The sequence below is a fragment of the Anolis sagrei genome, chromosome 1, assembly GCF_037176765.1.
Source record: "Anolis sagrei isolate rAnoSag1 chromosome 1, rAnoSag1.mat, whole genome shotgun sequence".
Classification (NCBI taxonomy): Eukaryota; Metazoa; Chordata; class Lepidosauria; order Squamata; family Dactyloidae; genus Anolis; species Anolis sagrei.
The window spans coordinates 44,344,527-44,361,738 of record NC_090021.1 but is presented as its reverse complement, the minus strand read 5'-3'; positions in this window follow the sequence as shown (position 1 = coordinate 44,361,738).

Genomic DNA, 17,212 nt, shown 5'->3' with positions numbered 1-17,212 from the left:
TCATAAAACAGATAACAAATATTTCAAACCTGTCCTCAGAAATAGATGCTCTGTGTTCTCTTCATTAGTCAGGGTTAGCAATGTGGATGAGGAACGACCTTTGGCTAGGAATTAATTAAAATAGAATTGAGGTCAATGAGGACCAGTAGAAATATCATTTAGTATGAAGGAATCATGCAAATGAGGCAAGAGAAAGAAAAATAATATTCTACAAAGGCCAACAAGTAAACTGGAATTGAAATTTGGTCTCCGTAGTGTTGTTCTCCATCTGTCGTTAGCTTGTATTAACACCTGGAGATTGCTTGGAAAGTTTGTAGCATCAGACAGTACAAATAAGAGTTTTGTGGCTGTTTTGCTCCTTTGCTGTTCCTGAAACCTTGCCAGACTCTGAAATGATGATTGAGGCCAGCCCAAGAAACTGCAGAAGTGGAATATGTCTTGGGTTGTGATATTATAGAGGCATATATGTGTCATTGCACTTGTGACCCCTGCAAAACAATCTGTTCTTCTTTTGCTCCTGATACCACTTTCATATTAAATCGATTGAGTTCCCTGTTCTTGTCAACAATCTCTCCCTCTAATACCATTCTTTCAAACAGATTATACAAAATCTATTTGAAGGAGGGAGGGAGGACCACTGAGATGGAAATGAGATTTTTCTTAGCATTCACGTGGCTGCTTTTTAAATTAGAAAAGGTCTCAATGGGCAAGGGGAAAATATGTTTGTATAAATGAAGCAAAATGCTCCAAATGCTGAAGTGGAATTTTGGCAGGCATGGATATGTAAAAAGATTTCTGATAAAGGACTTAGCACAATTATATATCAAAAAGAGAAAGTAATGCTTGGGACTTACCTTTGAAGTGGGCTGTCATCCCTTTCTACCACTAGTTTCTGCAGTTGGAGACCAGACACAATTTTGCAGCTATGCCAAGTACAAAGACAGAAGACAGAGATTGTGCTGGCTGAAAATCAGTTCAATTGTGCTAACATTGAAAAAAGGAACACTTCATGGTCCCATCACTGCCCCACATGAAACCCTATGAAATATACCATGGGTTTAGAAGATATACTTGTCAATCACTCAACCTCATTGCTCCCTACTTAAAAGAATATAGTGCCCCTCATGCCCAAATTCTGGATGATAAACTGCACAATTCTTGAGTTATGGTCCGTCTTCTATTCTACTTCCTTTGAATTCAGGTTGGGCTTCAAGAATCCCCTCCATAAAGCTGTATATTTTATTTGCATACTTAACTATGATATATTCTAACTACTATCTCATAGAGGTTCCATGTACAGTGTTTGTATTACAACACTTCAAGTCCCATGTGGATGTATGGTAAATTTCATAGGGATTTCTAAGGATAGGAATACTCAGTTTTTGCATTTCTTCCTATAAATCTGATGTTCATTTACAGTATCCCAAGCAAGTACTAACCAGAGTTGACACTGCTTAGTTTGATGTCTTTGGAGGATTTGGGCTGTTTTACATTTACTATTGCTTAAATGTTTCAGGGAGGCAATCTTTTCTATCATTAAGATACCAGCAAGTCATATACTCTCAGCCTCATGGGAAGACATTCAAGAACCTATTTGGAACATATTGTCCCAAGAAAACCCTGTGATTAATTTACAGTATCTTAGGGTTACCACAGATTCAAAAATGACTTGAAGTCACACAGGAAGACAGGCTCTGCTAAGCAATGCATTGGAATTTAAAACAAAAGAGTAAACAAAAACAATCTTGATAGGAAAGACGTAACAGCATTTGACACACAACTGAAACTCTCTGTTTCCAGTGTACAGTTTATACAGAAAGAACAGTTCAGATAAGATCTCTTCATTGCTGGGCAACTTGAGGGAGATGTCACTTGAGTAGACCAAGGCAACTGATTTTAAAACAGTCACCACTTGAGGGGAAACCTGACTTTCCCATCTGATCCAGAAATTCCACAGTACACCCAAGCAGCTGATTTTAAACCAAACACCATTTGACGGGGAAACTTGACTTTAAAAAATTAACATGCCAGACTCATGAAGCAGGATCTTGGGAGAGAAATGTTAATGTGTGGTAGCAGATAGCCATAGGAATGCCCCTTACTCAACGTCACTGAAGCTATTCAACCCGGGTAAATTTGACAGCTATTATTATTATTATTATTATTATTATTATTTATTTGTCCCCCGCTAGCATCTCCCGAAGGACTCGATGCAGCTTACAAAGGCCAAGGCCTCTTATCCCACATGTTTTAGTTGCTTTTTCCAGTTATATCCCAGTTCCTCAGTCCAGAAGATGATCTCTGAACATCTTCACATCTCTGAACATCTTCTCCCGCCTCCCTGTTTCAAATATTTCCCTAATGATGGAGCTGACAGGAAGTTCCCCTGTGTCATGGGAAAGTCTCCATTATTAATTGTACACTCAATACATTCTAAGTGTTTAGAATCTAGCGGGGTGGGCGCCTTGTAGTATAAAGTACAGTACAGGCCTTCCTCAGATTACAGACAGGATAGTTTCTGTAGGTTTGTTCTTAAGTTGTATTTGTATGTAAGTAAACATAGATACATTTTAAAGTGTAGCTCCAACCAAAAATATTTCTTTTTAGTTTTGCATAGCATAGGAAAGAGTTAACATCTATGTAATGTTTGTTTTGCTATGGAACACCCTTCCTAGGGGGATTAGATCGGCTCCCTCCCTCTTAACATTTTGGAGGCAAGTTAAAACATGGTTGTTTGAGCAAGCGATTACAAATGCAGAGCAGCTAATATAGGGAATCGAATGACTTGACAATGGAACTGGACAATGCTTGATAATAAGGAGAGGCTAATGATGTTGTTTTATTGCTCTTGTTGTGTTTTATACTGTTTAATGTTTTAACCTGTATTATGTTTTTATGTGTACTGATTTGTTGGAAACCGCCTTGAGTCGCCGATTAGCTAAGAAAGGCGGTATACAAATACAGAAAATTAATAAATAAATAAATTCACCTGGTCCTGTGAAAACTTTTGATTATCGTGGAAACAAGGATTGGTGATAAAGCTTCAGTGGAGACACCTTTCACCCATGGTAACTCTTTCAGGAGTGAATTTCCATTTCTAGGGGTAGATTTCCTCTCACTTTCTGTTTTCTTAACTAGTTGTAAGCCAGTCGGATGTTTATAACTTAGGGAGTGCCTGCATTTATCTCTTAGACCATGATGGACAATGTATAAGAAGTTAATAAGATACATTATGTGTGTCCTATTAAACAGTTAGGAAAAAAACCAGTGGTCTATAGGAGTCCCTTTATCCAAGCCAACACTTGGAAACAATCACAGCAGACTATAAAGAGCAATGGAAGGTGAAATTTTCTAAACACCTTTCTTAATTGGCTTAATTCAAGATTTAATGTTTGGTTCAACAACAAACTACCATAGAAGCTGAAGAGATCAAGAGAAGATAGTGAGACTGTACAGAAGCTCTGTATAGGAAGGATAATAATATTGAGGATAGTTTTGACAGTGTGGTGCGTGAATTAGAACCAGACATCCTGAGGAGTAAGGTTTAATGGGCCTTAAGAAGCATTGCTAACAACAAGGCAGCAGGAGACGACGGGATCCCAGCTGAACTGTTCAAAATCTTGAAAGATGATGCTGTCAAGGTGATGCATGCCATATGCCAGCAAATATGGAAAACACAAGAATGGCTATCAGACTGGAAAAAATTAACTTATATCCCCATACCAAAAAGAGAAATGCTAAAGAATGCTTAAACTTTCGTACAGTGGCTCTTATTTCCCATGCTAGTAAGATAATGCTCAAGATCCTGCAAGGAAGACTCTAGCAATACATGGAGAGAGACTTGCCAAATGTACAAGCTGGGTTTAGAAAAGGCAGAGGAACGAGAGACCAAATTGCCAATATCTGCTGGATAATGGAGAAAGGAAGGGAGTTTCTGAAAAACATCTATTTCTGCTTTATTGAGTATTCCAAAGCCTTTGACTGTGTGGATCATAATAAATTGTGGCAAGTTCTTGGTGATATGGGCATACCAAATCACCTTGTCTCTCTCCTGAGGAATCTGTAACCAAGTAGCAACAGTAAGAACTGACCATGGAACAACAGACTGGTTCAAGATTGGGAAAGGCATATGGCAGGGTTGTATATTCTCACCCAACCTATTCAACTTGTATGCAGAACACATCATGCGATGTGCAGGGCTTGACAAATGCAAGTCTGGGGTTAAAATTGCTGGAAGAAATATTAACAACCTTAGATATGCAGATGATACCACTTTGATGACCGAAAGCGAGGAGGAACTGGGGAGCCTTCTAATCAAGGTGAAAGAAGAAAGTGCAAAAGCTGGGTTGCAGTTAAACATAAAAAAAACTAAGATTATGGCAACCAGATTGATTGATAACTGGCAAATAGAAGGAGAAAACGTGGAGGCAGTGACAGACTTTGTATTTTTAGGTGCAAAGATTATTGTAGATGCAGACTGCAGCCAGGAAATCAGAAGATGCTTTCTTCTTGGGAGGAGAGCAATGTCCAATCTTGATAAAATAGTGAAGAGTAGAAACATCACACTGGCAACAAAGATCCACATAGTCAAAGCAATGGAATTCCCCGTAGTCGCCTACGGTTGTGAGAGCTGGACCATAGGGAAGGCTGAGCGAAGGAAGATAGATGCTTTTGAACTGTGGTGTTGGAGGGAAGTTCTGAGAGTGCCTTGGACCACGAGAAGATCCAACCAGTCCATACTTCAAGAAATAAAGACTGACTGCTCATTGGAGGGAAAGATAGTAGAGGCAAAGATGAAGTACTTTGGCCACATCACGAGAAGAAAGGAAAGCTTAGATAAGACAATTATGCTGGGGAAAATGGAAGGAAAAAAGAAGAGGGGCTGACCAAGGGCAAGATGGATGGATGGTATCCTTGAAGTGACTTGCTTGACTCTGAAGGAGCTGGGGGAGTTGACGGCTGACAGGGCACTCTGGCGTGGGATGGTCCATGAGGTCACAAAGAGTCGGAAGCAACTGAATGAATGAAAAACAGCAACACCACAAAAGCACATGCAAGAAAGTTCTTAAAGTGCATTTTTCTTCTGTGGTTTGTGTAATTATCATCCAGGTCTCAAACTGGTTCCAGGATTTTCTATGTAATCAAGTGAAAGGCAATGAAATGGTCAATGGAGATGGGGCCTTAGATAGTGACCAATTTTGTGAGAAGTAATATCAAGAAAAACCAATGTATTTAATGTTACTCTCAGCAATATGAAGGAAGGATAGTGTATAAATGAGAATATAAAACATGTGCTGAATAAATAAGCAGAGTGTGAGTTCCTTTTCCCTGATAGGAACTTATCTGTTCTTCCTTTCCAAATCCTTCCTTGCATCTCTCTGCCCATATGATATGTCCCTTCAGAATTATTGTCATTTCTGTTTCCATCTCACAAACCTGACTCCCCTGCATCCAACACCACTATCTTTTCCCTTTAGGGTTGCCAAGCTTTCCCTTGAAAGATAACTTTCTCCTGCATCTTTCTTTGCTTTGTGTCATACAGACAAACATTCCACAGGTGTTTCTCCAGTTCTCACTAGGCTTGCCATCTGTTCTTCATTTGTGTGGGTTCTTTTCTATTTAGTAGAAAATTTTGCACAGATATAGAGCTTTTATGTAGTATTTGTGCCTGAAGAGTTTTGTATATGTCTGAAGAGGAGAAGATTCAAAAACAAACAAGGATGTTGATTCATAGAAATCAATTGGATAGATTAATATGCCTTAAACCCACCCTGAAACATTGACTCTGGTGTGGCCGTGTTTATTTATCTTATTTATAAACAGCTCATTTTTTAATCCTGCAAGTTAGCATTAATCCGGAATCCGGAATCATTTCTGCAATATCTTCAAAGTGGGCAGCTAAACAATTGGATTACTATATCTTGGCTCCAGTCAAATATTACTAGCCTACGAAAGAAATTGTGAATAATCCCACTAGTTATGTCCATATGTGCATTCCCTCTCCTTCCTACTATTTATTGAGTTATTAATCAAGAATCTGTCCTTTTACATATCTGCCAAATTCATTTAAGAACTTTTGCTTAAGGATTATCTCAAACACTTTTAACAATCCAACCCACTCCCAAAGAATCTCAAAAGGTTTATGAGGACATCATTCATGATTATTCTTCCTCAGCAAGATAATATTTTTGAGGATTCCATTTTCAATCATGCTTTCTGCTAATTTATCTTGAGCAATGCTAACTTGCCTGTAATGTCTTAATCTGTTTGTCTTTGGAGAACAAAGCTTTTTTTTAAACTGCCAAATTGGCTAGTAGGAGCTCATTGATACCCATAATGAATCTACAATAAAGATCGTATTAAGATTACAAATAAAACCCAATAGTTGTGCATGAGTGACATGTTATATGATTCTATATTTTATAACAAAAGGGAAAGATGCAGCAATAAATTGATTTGCAATAAATTAGACATAAGCAACCTGGTGCCCTCAAGATTATAATTCCTTTAATCCTCAGTCAGCACGGTCAAAAGTCTATGGACTCATGGACTTTGAAGAGACCACAAAGGCCATTCAGTCCAATGCACTGCCATGCAGGAACATATAATCAAGATTCCCCTGACATGGCCACCCAACCTCTACTGAAAAACCTCCAGAGAAAGGTGAGATCTTGGAAGGTGACATCTGAAACATCTGGAGAGAGTATTGTTCTTCAGCTAAGGAAGCACTCACAGCCAGATCTTATTCCAGTTGTGGACAAGTATTATTAATTCTTTGGAGTAGTTAGTTACTCCAGAATTTGGAAGAGAAGGCAGATATTTATTTATCTTCTTCTGAGAGCAATGAAATGTGGATAGGAGATGCCACTCCTTCCAGCCCAAGAAGAAGAAGTAGAGACCAATGGCTGGGAAATGGTCTCGTGTTAATTCCCTGGTATCTCCAGTTGAAAAAAAATAGGTAAGTAATGAGAAAGACATCAATTTGAAATGATGTTGTCAAAGTAAAGTAGCACTAGGTCAGAAAGGTAAATACTTTAATGCGAGTAGTTTTTAATTAATTTAAATATTTAATATTTAATATTTATATATTTATCGTGTCATCAGCAACCAGACATTTGTATTACATTTTTATAAAAACAAACAAACAGACAGAACACAGAATTTGTAAGCTTGGTAGTTGATTAAATGTCCTTTGACCAGTAGCTCACCACTTAGAGTGCCTCTGGTGTTGCTGCAAGGAGGTCCTCCATTGTGCATGTAGCAGGGCTCAGGTTGCATTGCAGCAGGTGGTCAGTGGTTTGCTCTTCTCCACACTCGCATGTAATGAATTCCACTTTGTAGCCCCATTTCTGAAGGTTGGCTCTGCATCTCGTGGTGCCAGAGCACAGTCTGTTCAGCACCTTCCAAGTCGCCCAGTCTTCTGTGTGCCCAGGGGGGAGTCTCTTATTTGGTATCAGCCATTGATTGAGGTTCTGGGTTTGAGCCTGCCATTTTTGGACTCTCGCTTGCTGGGGTGTTCCAGCGAGTTTAAATGTTTAAATTCCAGCAAATTTAAATGTTGATCCAGTTTAATTCTTTAGTGCTACTGTGTGCATACTTACTTTTGATGAATAGCAGTGATCTTCCTGAAGTATGGACACTAAATATAGCAGGGACCTCTTATACATGGATTCTGCACCCACAAATTCAATCATCCACAGATTTGGAATAGTTTTAAAAACCTTGATTTAGCCATCTTAAATTTAAAAAGATGTAATTTTACTACAACTGTGTATATAATGGGACTTGTGCATCCAAGAATTTTGGTATCTAAGGAAGATCTGCAAGCAAACCCCTATGGGATACCCTTTATACTGTTTCAAGTATATTAAGATAATGCATTGGGTACTTGGCAAAATATTGATTTGATATGTGTACTTGCAAAATTGAATTCTCATATTGATGGGTGATTCTTGACGTTTTTGTTAAAAATTATTCCATCAAGATCTAGAGTACTTCTCCACCCCTTTTTCTCTCTATATGCAAGTGGCTTTTTGTATGGTTTTGTATTGCTTTAGTCACTACATATGTCTGTAATTTTGAAAAAAAAATTCTTAGAGAAATTATAAACCAAAAATAGCAAATGAAAATTGGAAAAATGTTCTTTTAAACACATATTGAAAAATCACAATGGCCTTTATGTTATATTTCTAAGATTGCTAATTTCAAGAGGATCTTGGAAATGTGCTGGATTTGGAGTTATGTTGGATTATTACTGTTTGCAATTTTAATATTTTCCATTGCATTTTCAGGGGTAAATGTCTTTTTCCAAAAAAAAAAAAAAGTAACAAAAGCAATGACAGACTTGAAATGAAACTATTTTTTTGTTTTTCCTCTGGATATATTTGCTAGGATTTTTGAATCAAAGCACTGCTGAGGATTGAAGGGAAAACAGAAATAATTTGTCAGCACTTCCACTATAACAGTTTATGGCATATGTACATTAATTAGGGCTAAATTCAATGGTTAGCTCCAACCGGAGTAGATCCATTGAATCAACACAATTTCTACCATTGCAATTACCATTCAGCAGTTGACTTAATGATGCCATCCTAACTAGGACTAGCAATTGGATTTGGCACTTAGGCTCCATCTACATTGCCATATAATGCAGTTAAACTCCATTATATGAGTCTACGCTGACCATATAATGCAATTTCAAATTGCATTACATGGAAGTGTAGATGGGACCTGCAGAGGAATAGGAAATGGGGACATTTCATTCTATTCATTCAGGAAGAGAGATTTTATTTTACATTCTTTTCTAATATACATCTATCAGACCATGGCTGAGAATGATTGCTATTGAAACTCTGGAACCTGAAAAGAACCCCAAAACTAGCAGCCATGGAAAGGTCTCGCCAAGTCCAAGGTGACCTTTCACACAAAAACCTAACTTAGCTAACTTCCACAGATGGCTTTTAACCTGAACCTACAAGTCTCACAAGCACTCACCAGGGGACAGTGCCAGATTTAGGACAAATGAGGCCCTGTTCTAGTTACGTTATGGGCCCCTTTACTTGGACCCTTAATGTCTACACTGCCTGCTTTGTGGACACTCCCATAGACTATCAACTCTATCATTATGTCTGTAATTGCCCAGACACAGAACACCATTAAATTTAGAATTTCACCACATAAGTAAAATCCATCATAAAAAAAAATGCCAGGAGAAGGGGCCCTCTGGCCAATGGGGCCCTGTGCTTAAGCATACCTAAGCACAATAGAAATCTGGCACTGCCAGGGTAAAACAGGGAAATCCTATGACGTCTTCAGGTGGTAGGCATAACCCCCTAACAATACCTCCATGCACCTAATGATGGAGTCAAATCAAAGGTCATGAATATTACCCAATGCCCTGTCTCTGCCCTTCTCCTAGGAACCCATTCAAGTCAGCCAACACCCATTACCAGTCATTGATTTGCTAGCATGGGCTATTGTGCTCACACAGGCTGGGAAAACTGCCAACATTCACTCATTTCCTACCAACATGCTTTTTCCCCCATGTACACATGAGAGGCGGACCAAGAAACAGACATAAACTTCAAACTGAGCAATGACAATTTATTAACACCCCCCCCCCCCATAATGGGCCGGATATGGTGCTTTCTTAACCCCATTGTTGACACCCAAGAAAAAAAAGGAAAGGGTCCCAGGAATGGAAAGGGGAGTCTCGTAAGCTCCCCATTACTGTCAATGGGCTGGATGAAGCCGCAGAAACAGATACCAGTATCCAGCCAGCAGAAATGGATTGAAGTTTAGCCGAAATGCACAAGCCTATATGGAACCTATGAAGATGCTAACTAATTTTTTTCTTTTCATTTCAATAGTTCTATTCTAGCTGGAAAAAATTGATTTAACCCTATGTCGGTGACACTCATGATGCTAATACCTTAGGTCAAGGGTCAACTCTTTTCCATTTCTACAATTGACAAAAAGCAGGTATCTATAATGGGATACAGGTTGAAGCCACTCCAGCTTATTCTGAAAATAAATGAACATCTGTTTTATGTCATCTTTTCCTGTCTGGTTAAATAGCCTTCACTCCAATAAGAGATTTTAAAGAAGTCCTTGGTATTGGGAAAGAGACATCTTCCCCTTCCCTTTTCTTCCAGTCAGGTGAATGACAATCCACCAAAGCTACTCTAAATGAGTCAGCAGCAGCAAAACAGGTTAATGCAGTGCACTCAGCCTGTACAAAACAATTACCATTGCATTTCCTTCTACACATACAAGAGGGAAGTTCAAGAGGTTATTAAAGGGCAGAACACTCCAGAGAACATTCGACTATTTCCTAACTATAATATGAGCATAGCCCTACTAGCCTATGCTTTAGTTAGTTTAGTACAATATTCTATTGATCAATCAATTGCTATGGGCAGGAAAATATATCCAGATTTGGGACATGGTCAGAACAATGGGTTTTTTTCCCCCAATTATCCAAAACCCCAATGAGAAGAGTCCTAGAAAAAAAATATCTTCAGACTTAAAAAAAAATCTTCACACTTCACACACTCAAACTTATGTGCAAAATTCACACACCAGTTTTGGGGGTTTTTTTTTTGGGGGGGGGTGCAACATTGTTTACACAGCAGACAGGATTTTCTGCACAGAAAAATGATTTCTTCATTACACTAGACAAAAAGTGCCAATATCTACAGATATAAGATGGAGAAGCAATTCTGAATATTCACTTCCTCTTTATTCCTCTGTATCTTCTCCACACCTCGCAAATAGCTTTTGGAAGTTGGGTTTCTGGAAGTGGCAGTCCTAAGACATAAGACTTCCACACTTTGTCCAAGAAAAATGTGTTTAGCATTATTTCCACTTTAGGAACTTTGTGCAAGTTTCCTATACATGACACAAATGATGGTGTTGACCTAGAGTGAGATACACTGGACCAGCATTGACATAGTCCAAATAGCTGGCTGGCTGCCAAGCTAGTTCATGGAACTGAAAGTTATCCACATTGAATGCCCCTGAGTTGGCCCAGTGGCCCTGAGTTGGCCCAGTCTGGATGTCCAGACAACCCAGCAGCACCAAAACCAGTTCAATGCTACTGGACTTCCACTATTACCTTGTGTTCATCATTTTGGGCCTTGCATCTTGCATTAAAATGCTTCTGGTAAAATGGCTCAGTACCTGTAATGACACTAGCTAGAGCACCAAAGCAACACAAGGGACGAGAAGAGGGAAAGGAGAAATTGCTTCTTCCTTTCTTCACCTTTTCTAATCATCTTGTTACTCCAGCTGGTATCATTACAGGTGCAAAGTGATGACCAGCACCATGCCTAGTAGTCACCCTAAAGCCCAAAATGATTGGGGCAAGTTAGATACCACCCCCTTTTCCTGGGCTGCCCAAGTGAGTGGAAAGTGAGATGTTAGGTGTGAAAAGCTGTGTCCACTTTCAAATAATGAGCAACTTAGCTATTAACACTATCACAAAAGATAAACCAGTGGTTCTCAATCAATGAGTCCTCAGATGTTTTGGCCTTCAACTCCCAGAAATCCTAACAGTTGGTAAATTGGCTAGGATTTCTGGGAGTTGTAGGCCAAAACACCTGGGGACCCACAGGTTGAAAACCACTCCAGAATTTAAGAGTATCTCATTACTTTTTTAAACCAAGGAAAGGCCATGTTAAGCAGTTTTCTCCAGCATTATGGTGAATGGACCCTGTGTGTTGTTTGGCTGCCATAGAGCCCCCCCTCCTCCAACTGATGCCTTTGGCCATATAGATGGGCCCCATAAGAAAACGGGAAACCCCCTCTAAAAGAGGTAGACTGCTTCATTAACTGCCCCATTTTTTTAGGTTGAGATTGACTTTCTTCCCACCCATACAAACTTTTTGAATAACCCCTGGTGTTCCTGGAAAATAGAAATCTACTTATTCAAGAGAATAATTTTTTTTCACATTAACAGGAACAAGAAAACTTGCATTAAAAAAACTGCTTTTAATAATTTGGCATCATTCAAAGAAATATGCTTGAAAATAAATCTTCCATGAGAGAAATTATAACATAGCTGTAAATAATTTGCTAGTTTGTGCCATTTGATGATGATACAAAATTATTAAAAAGAGGTGACAATAGCAAATTATATGAAATCTGTATTGCATGGTGTAAAAATGATGTGTACTGTTTCAGGGAGACAGCTTTCACGCCTTCTCACATTTTGAATTTGCTATCTCTTTTTTAAAAAGCCACATCTAATAAACGAAAAGCATTTGGGAATGTTTATTTTCAGTAGTTCCGATGATCTTTTCTTTCCATTAGTTTTAGCTCTTTATATAGTAGTCTAGAAATGTCATTGTCATGGTTGGCTTTCAAACTGCACCATATCTTAGAAAATTATTTTTTTTAATTAAGCAATAACTTATAGTAACATAACATATTGACTCTCAATCTAAAAAATGCAACAAGGTATACACAACTTCTTCGTGAACTAAACACTGCAAAAATGCTTGTTTTCATGAGATTTGCGAAGTTACTTCTAAGTTATAATTTTAGTTTTGAGTTCCTCATGATGTAGTTACTTGCCATTGCAATTAATATTAATTACAATTAAAATATGCCTATTGAAATTACTGGTACAGATTTTATTTTCATGTCAAGAGTTACTTGAGAAACTTCAAGTCACATGTGGTGTGAGAGAATTGGCTGTCTGCAAGTATGTTGCCCAGGGGATGCACGGATGTTTGATATTTTACCATCCTTGTGGGAGGCTTCTCTCATGTGCCCACAAGGGGAGCTGGAGTGGACAGAGGGAGCTCAACCTGCTCTCTCCAGATTTGAACTGCTGACCTATTGGTCAGCAGTTCTGCGGACACAAGGGTTTAACCCATTGTGCCACCAAGGGCTCCTACTGATGGAAATGGTGACCAAGAAGTACCATTAATTTCACTGGGTTTAGTTTAGTGGGACTAAGATTAGTGCTCTAGTTCTTTGTTTTCCCATTTTTCAAAAGTCACTGCAGGAGTAGTTATTCCTGTTATTGGTTATGATAGTCTGTTCAGTTTTAATTCTTTGCATTTTTGAAGATATCATGCAATATTTGGTTTCTTCTCCTATAATAAGGTTGGGTCACTGGCATAGATCCAAATGCTAACATTCTGGGACTACCCCTGCCCCCCCCCCAAGTGATCTGGGACCCTTGGCACTGAGATCTATGGATTTTTAAAAAGTCAGAAGTAGTCACAAGACTATATTTTTATATAAAAACCTGGAAATGTCAATTGCCACTCCTGAGGGCTTTCAGGAGACATTTCCAGGAGGCTTCCAAAGAAGTAGTCCCTTTCTTTCTTTTCTTTTTTGCAGAATAAATGTGAACTGTGAGGTTTAATGGACTATGACTCTGGACACCAGAGCTCAAATCCCCATTCAGCCATGGACTCCCACTGTCTGACATTAGGCAAGTCACATTTTCTCAGCCTTGAAAGAAGACAAAAAACTCACCCCTCCACCAAAAACATCTTGATAGTATTGCCTTAAGCTTGCTGTAAACCAGAAACAACATGAAGGCACATAGCACAGTAGAAAGAATGTTCCAGTTACCCTTGGTATTTCAAAGTGTGTTGATTACAATCAAGATTAGTGAAAACTGTAATGGATAGAAAGTAGGGCTGTGAAATCAATGAAAAAAAGTTTCAAAACTCATTACAAAATTAGGGGGCTCCCGTGTTTCATTTCTAAAGTGTTTCTAAAGTATAGTTAGTGAAAATTTCATTACCGTAACGAGAGTAATGAATATACTGTAGTGTTTGTATTCTAGCTTTAAGCTAAGCTTTCATGTCACATGCAACAGCTTTTGAGAACAAATTCAGCTCCTAGCTAATCATTCGTGACTGAGTTGCTCGCTAGCTGCTACCCTAGATCTCCAGCTCTCTCCCTGCTAACTCACAATGATGAGAGAAGCAACATGGCTCCTGTATTTAAAGGAAACAGCAGGAGTGTCTCCTCCATTCCCCTCTTGCTCATCCCAGATAGACTGAGGAGAGCATGTGACATACCAATTTTGCCTGTGCAAGTAGAGTTTGCTTGCACTGAAGAAGAAGCTGACTCAATGCAACTTATAAAAAGTAATGAACTTCTTACAAAAACTCTCTAAAAGGGTGTTTTCATTATTTGGGGGTGGGGGGGACATGGTGCTTTTTTTTCATGAAGTGGTTCATAAATACAGATTTACCAAATCACTTATGACTTACCACCCATACACAGATTTTTACATAGCCCTGTGCTTCGGAAGAAATTCACTTCTGTACCTGCCTAAGATACAACCATAAGTACTAGGTGTCTCTTTTGCCATGTTTCATTGCTGTACAAGCAACTAATGGTAATGTGGTAATATCAAGATTGCTTGGTCTTTAGTGCATTCTCTATGAACAAATGCACATTGTTGAATAGAGGAAGAAAAGGCACAAAAGCAAGAAAGAAATGAAGCGGGCACAATGTTTTATAAAAATTTAAAAGGGAAACAAAAACAAAAGAGAGGAAGAGAAAAATTCCAAATATACATGATTCACTTATTATGTGTTTTTCTTGGCACAATAAGTTCAAAGGGATTTGTTCTGAAGCTGTCTGACCTTACCCAGTAGGCTGCCCTCATTGGCACAGCATAGGCCTTAAGAGTAGCTCTAACCTGTATTCGGTCAAATTCATTTATACTGTACTTGCACTGCCTTGTTAGCCATCCCGAGTTCCTTTTTGGGAGATGGAGGCAGGATACAAATAAAGTTGATTATTTATTATTATACCATAGACAAGCAAAATTTTGAACCCTGCTGTTCCATCATTCTAGTCCATCACTCAGACCATTTCATTATACTAACTCTCATTGTCACTGATATTGGTTGCATATCTAGAATCCTATGCTACATCTTCCTCATGGTGTGAAATGATTTGGGCTCTCTAAGGTTATGCCAGCGAAGTGTAAACTCTGGTAGGTTTTGCCAAGTTAGTAAGGCTCCCAAAATGGTCTCAGAATGATTGTGTGTCTGTCATCTGAATATAAACCTAGCTAACTGAAGAAACAATCACTACCTGAAGAGTTGCCACCATGTAACAAATTGTCCCTAGCAGCTATGTACGGCATACAGGTTGAGCATCCCTTCTTTGGAATTCCAGGATACTCAAGAATCCAAAATTGTCCACATAAGTGGCTGAGATAGTGACACCATTGCTTACTGATGGCTGAATGTACTTAAACTTTGTTTCATGCAAAAATTATTTAAAATATTGTATATAAAATTACGTTGAGGCTATGAGTATAGGGTATAAATGAAACAGAAATGAAGATTGTGTTTAGATTCTCTACCACATTTTGTACGTGCATGCATATATAAATACTAATACATAAATCCCAAACAATTATTGTCTCAAACATTTCAGCTAAGGTATTCCCAATCTGTATTTCAAACTTGCATTGGCTGAGAGACTATCTGAATAAATGAAAACACAAAATGATTTGTTATAATTCAAAGTTTCACTACTCTCTCTCTCTGTGTGTCATAGATGATACATTATCTCTGTGTATGGAGAGATGAACCAAAACTGTTAACAGTGAGATCAGAGAGGAATGAAATGCAAGAAATTTCAAGTGAACACTTTTCATCCTATGTGCTAAGCTAATTTGACAATATCAAGGATGGATTCCATACTGAATATTTTTAATCTGTAATATTATGTTTGATTTATTTTTGCTAAGGTCCATAGCAGAAATAAATAATTTGGACGAGGGATCAGGAATTATTGCAGGTAGCTGATTATGCTGCTTTAGCCAAAGTTATTTTTTTCCCCATGACCACAATAATGTTGATGTATAAAGTAAAAGAAAAGAAAACACTGGGTTTTGAGGGGACTAAGCAAAGAGGCTCCTCACCAGAGGGCTGGCAGGGAATAAGACACTAATGTTTAATGAACACCCATTCTAAAATTCATTTAGAACTCAAATGTAAGATTGTGAATCCAAATGTCATATTCAATCTTGGCAAGTGAATAATTGAAATCATTTCCAGGCTTTGCACCTGTGTTTGTGTCCTTTATATTTGGCCGTAATCCACATCTGCATGTCTGCAGAGGCATTCTATTTCCTTTTATAAAATGATTTTTTTTTTTACATTTGTATGGAATACCATGTGTAATTGTGAGGGATAATCTAGAAATCATTATCCTGTTATTTAACAGAATATGGTGCATGGGTGTAAAAAAGAGCAAATTTAGGGAAGCTGCATGGATATTTCCTTATTTGATCAATGTTGCTTTTTTGTTTCTTCCACTGGGTGCCACTATTATGCTGTTTCTATTGGAGTGATGAAGAGATGCCCCTAGAAAGTAGTCCTTAGTTGTTATGATATTTGTGGTATTGATGTAAGGCAACCCATTGATTGCCACGGTTGATTTTGCTGATACCTATGGTAAAAGAATACTCGTCTTTCCCTCCCCAAATGAAACCAGTGTTGCTGTCATTCTGCTTACTCATTCTATTTGACTGAATATAAATAAATCTTGAACAAAATGATCCAAGGAGAAAATCATAGAGGTTCTTCTGAGGTTCTCATGTTTGCCATAGTTATGAGAATATATGTGACTGTCCTGACTGTTTGTTCAGTTCTGGCGGTATACCAAATCCTCACACTTCAGCCAAAGCCTAGAGGGAGAATTCATGAGACAATACCTTGCAACTTGAATGGCTTCAAACAAGAAAGACAGGACACCAGTGAGGATACAGAAGAACTGAGTGTATATAATAGAAAGGGATAAAAAAGACACAATTTTCTGCAATCTTGCAATCATAAGGCCCAGTCAAAACCTGAACTGAAATAAATTCAAAATAACTTGAGGATGAAGCAGAACACTAGAAGATGGAAGCCTCTTTCATGGGGGAAAATGCAAGACATATGTTGGTACAGCATGAGTTATCTGTTACGGGGAATTTCAAATGGCAATATGATAAGCATCTACATTAGGAGTGATGTGTAGCCACAATGACCACTTAGAAATATAACATTTGGGATACTATCAAGTGTCTCCCAATGCCCACAGGAAGAAAAGGTAGATTTTGCACTGTGAAAAATGCTAACCAACATTTCTCAGATATCTTTTTGAGGAAAAATGGGAGATCATCCACTTTCTCATCCACATAACAACAAGAAAACATAACGATTAACCCTACATATCC